This window comes from Pongo abelii, chromosome X, assembly GCF_028885655.2.
Source record: "Pongo abelii isolate AG06213 chromosome X, NHGRI_mPonAbe1-v2.0_pri, whole genome shotgun sequence".
Lineage (NCBI taxonomy): Eukaryota > Metazoa > Chordata > Mammalia > Primates > Hominidae > Pongo > Pongo abelii.
The window spans coordinates 106600864-106605522 of NC_072008.2; the positions used below are offsets into that span (position 1 = coordinate 106600864).

The following is a 4659-nucleotide window of genomic DNA, read 5'->3' on the forward strand; positions in this document are numbered from 1 at the left end:
ATCAGGGGTAGTGGGTAGGGAAAGTCCAAATCTCTGCCAGTCCCAAATCCATAGAGTTGTCATTTCATTCAAGAGAATTAAATTATTTATTGATTACACATGATAATGGATGATACATAAGCTTCATTCCCATCTATAATTTTATCTGGTACTATTATTCAATTTAGATATATTGTATAGGATATGCCAACAATCATTTTTATAACCAATAATCCCATGATTTTGCTTGGGTAGTCCCTTTTAATGGTGAACTTCAGGTCACAACAGTAACTATCAATTCAATTACACCAAGGTTTCTGAAGACAATGGCTTCTCCACCCAAGCAGGTTGTATGTAAATTCCAAATAGAACCTGGCATCACCCTGAAGGAATTCTAACTTCACACTGCTGGGGAAATTTACCAAGATGGCTTCAGAGTAGACTAACTTTACACAGCACGTTAAAAAAAAAAGACATTTATTCAGCGTCACGATCAGACTATTACATTTAGCAATCAACAACATGGGTGCAAGGAAAAAAATCTACATTAAAATCCTTTGTTGGAATGCTTTACACTTTCCACAGAACAGAAGCTAAAATAACCTGTTATACAATTAGTCACAAATACAGTCCTCAAGTTTTTTGCCCATACACATGAATATTTGTCTAAAATATGTCTTCTTTGTAGCAGCTAGGCCCTGTCACCACTGTGCTTGGCTGAGTTCACGAATCTGTTGTAACCTGCAGCTTCCCCGTCACTTCTCTGGCTCTCCTCTCCTGCTAAGCTTTGTTTCCTAATTAACATCTTCTGCCACTGCCATAGCTACTGCTGCTACTGGAACCACCATAGCCACTGTGGTTTGGTGGTTTGGCAAAATATTGGCCTCCACCAACATAGGGGCCAGAGCTTCTGCCCCAAAATTTCCTCCCTTCACGGGTCCAAAATTTGAAGACTGACTGTTGTAATTGCCCAAATCATTGTAGCTTCCACCACCTCCAAAACTGCTTCCATCATTACCAAATCCATTATAGCCATCCCCACTGCCACCATATCCACCACCACCATGGCTGCCACCAAAGCCACCATGACCACTGACGTTTCCTCCACGACCAAAGTTGTCATTCCCACCAAAACCACCTCCACAACCACCAACAAAGTTTCCAGAACCACTTTGACCTCTTTGGCTGGATGAAGCACTAGCCATCTCTCATTTTGACAGGGCTTTCCTAACTTCACAGTTGTGGCCATTCACAGTATGGTATTTCGGAATGACAATCTTATCCACGGAGTCATGGTCGTCAAAGGTTACAAAGGCAAAGCCCCTTTTCTTGCCACTGCCTCAGTCATGATTTCAATCACTTCCATTTTTCCATGCTGTTCAAAATAATCTCTTAGCTGATGTTTTTCAGTGTCTTCTTTAATGCCACCCACAAATATCTTTTTCACAGTTAAGTGGGCACCTGGTCTTTGATAATCTTCTCTTGAGACAGCTGTCTTTTGTTCCACAACTTTTCCATCCACCTTGTGTGGCCTTGCATTTGTGGCTGCATCCACCTCCTCCACAGTGGCATATGTGACAAACCCAAAGCCCCTGGAGCGCTTGGTGTTTGGATCTCTCATTACCACACAGTCTGTGAGCATTCCCCATCGCTCAAAATGGCTCCTCAGGCTCTCGTCAGTTGTTTCAAACCTCAACTCTCCAATGAAGAGCTTCCTCAGCTATTCGGGCTCTTTAGGAGACTCTGACTTAGACACGACAGAAGGGAGAAGAGAGACTTTAATGATGCTTCTTTGTTGGCATCCACAGGCAGAAAGGAGCAAGCTGACAAATGTATCTGGAGAGGCTATTTTAAATAGAGTGATCAGGGAAGGCCTTTTTGAGAAGGTGGCATATGAGATAACATGTGTATGCTGAGCAGGGAACAGCCAGGCTTCTTTAGGGTTCTAGACAGAAAGACTTGCCATGTACAAAGGACCTGAAATGAAAATCAGCTTAGTGTGCTAGAGGAACAGCAAGAAGGCAAGAGTTATGTGTTGAATTGTGTCTCCCCAAAAATTCATATGTTGAAGACATAACCTCTAGTGCCCTAGAATATGACCTTATTTGAAAATAGGGAACTGGCTGGGTGCGGTGGCTCATGCCTGTAATCCTAGCACTATGGGAGGTTGAGGTGGGCTGATCAAGTGAGGTCAGGAGTTCAAGACCAGTCATGGCCAACATGGTGAAACCCCATCTCTACTAAAAATACAAAAATTAGCCGGGCATGGTGGTGCGTGCCTGTAGTCCCAGCTACTCGGAAGGCTGAGACACAGGAATTGCTTGAACCCGGGAGGTGGAGGCTGCAGTGAGCTGAGATCGCACCACTGCACTCCAGCCTGGGTGACAGAGCAAGACTCTATCTCAAAAAAAAAAAAAAAAAAAAAGAAAAAGAAAAAAAGAAAATAGGTACCTTATAGATGTAATTAGTTAAGATGAGGTCATACTGGAGTAGGGTAGGCTGCTAATCCAATATGACCGTGTCCTTATAAAAAGGGAGCAAGTTTTTTTTTACTTATTTATTTATTTATTTTTTTAATTTTTTCAGAGACAGGGTCTTCCTAGATCATCCAGACTGGTCTCGAACTCCTAGCCTCAAGCAATCTTCCTGCGTCAGCCTTGCTAGTAGCCATGATTACAGGTGTGAGGCACTGTGCCTGGCTAAAAACAGGGGGAATATTTGAATGCAAACATGCACATGGGGAGAACACCACATAAAGATGAAGGCAGAGATCAGGGTGATGCTTCTATAAGCCAAGGAATGCCAAAGATAGCCAGCAAACCACCAGAAGATAGGAGACAGGCATGGAACAGATTCTTCCTCACAGCCCCCAAAAGGAAAAAACCCAAACAGATATGGTGGCTCACACCTATAATCCCAGGAATGTGAGAGGCTGACGTGAGTGGATAGCTTGAGCCCAGGAGTTTGGGACCAGCCTGGGCAACATGGTGAAACCCCATCTCTACAAAAAATACAAAAATTAGCCGGGCGTGGTGATGCATGCCTGTGGTCCCAGCTACCTCGGAGGCTGAGGTGGGAGGATCACCTGACTCCAGGAGGTCGAGACTGCAGTGAGCCATGATTGTGCCACTGCACTCCAGCCTGGGCGACAGAGTGAGACCCTGATAAGGAACAAACCCTGCCTCCAGAAGTATGAGGCAACACATTTCTGGTATTTAAACCACTCAATTTGTGATACTTTGCTATGGCATCGCAGCAAATGAATACAACCAGAGTTGCTGGACAGAAGTGAGGGTAGGTGGGGAGAGGTAAGTTCAGAGAGGTAGATAAAAGTCAGATTACCTAGGGCTTTGCAAATGGACCTAAACTCGTTGTTTTTGGTAGATTTAGGAAGCTTCTGAATATTAGAGGTAGGCGAGGGCCATAAGTCACCTCTCCTACAACCTCCTTACTAGGTAGAATATTAAAATGGAAGTAATTGTCAGACTGAATTCTACAACACATACAGTTATTAGCAATCAGGGACCAAAACAGTCACACAGTCTCTCCTTGTAAAGTGGGTCAAGTATAGGTTGGTGCAAAAGTAATTGCGGTTTTTGCCATTAAAAGCAATGACAAAAACTGCAGTTACTTTTGCACCAACCTAATACATGCTCTGATCTTTAGGAACTCCAGCAAGTCCTTTGCATAAAAAATCCACATGAAATAGTTGACCTAATATTATGGTAACAGGATCAACCTATCTTCTGGTTGGAACAGGAAAATCTTCTATTAAGTGACACTATTTATTTATTTTATTTATTTATTGCTGTGTTACAAATTACCCCCAACATGTAGTGGCTGAAAATAACACTTATTATTACTAGGGACATCTGGCAAACTGGCTCTATATAGGATCACACAAAGTCTGAGGCCTAGATGCCATTCCAGAACATGCTGAACTGTTGGGCTGGCTTGCCAAATTTTTATCTTTTATTCATGCAAGCATGTACCTTCATACATGGACAAAATTTCTAGCCATTGCACATATTTTTAACAGAATTCATTTCACAAATGAAATATTATTTCTTACATCCTTTATACTAATTAATGGACTCTCTGGTACAAGGTTTCCTCCCCTGAGGTTCTGTGAATAGAATTTAGGGGTGCTCTTTGGACTTTGATGGGAAAAATTACACCTTTATTTTTATTCATTTCTAATTGAATGTAATCAACCAATTACAGTCTTATTATCAGTGTCTACAACTTTCTCACCAACATATATCAAAGATATTTTCATATCACATTATAGCTGTTGCAAATATCTCATAAGATCAGTTATGCTCATCACTATTTAAAAATTGTGATGATTATAGACCTGCCCTAGATCGTGCTATTTGCTAGGTTAATAAAAAAGAACACACAATATTGTTAAAATGCCCATGCTACCCAAAGTGATCTATAGAGCCAATACAATCCCTATCAAAATTCCAAGGACATTTTTCACAGCAATAATAATAAAAAATACTAACATACACATGGAACCACAAAAGGCACAGAATAGCCAAAGCCATCCTGAACAAAAAGAACATAACTGGAGGAATTATGTTACCTGACTTCAAATTATACTGCAGAGAGATAGTAACCAAAACAGCATGGTAATGGCATAAAAACAGACATATAGACTAAGGAAACAGAATA

The 4659-nt window shown here is 41.4% G+C and overlaps 1 pseudogene; it reads right to left on the reverse strand.

Moving 5' to 3' along the window:
* Window positions 1-439: 439 nt before the first annotated feature.
* LOC100447559 (heterogeneous nuclear ribonucleoprotein A1-like) lies at window positions 440-1774 on the reverse strand (annotated as a pseudogene).
* Window positions 1775-4659: the final 2885 nt, after the last annotated feature.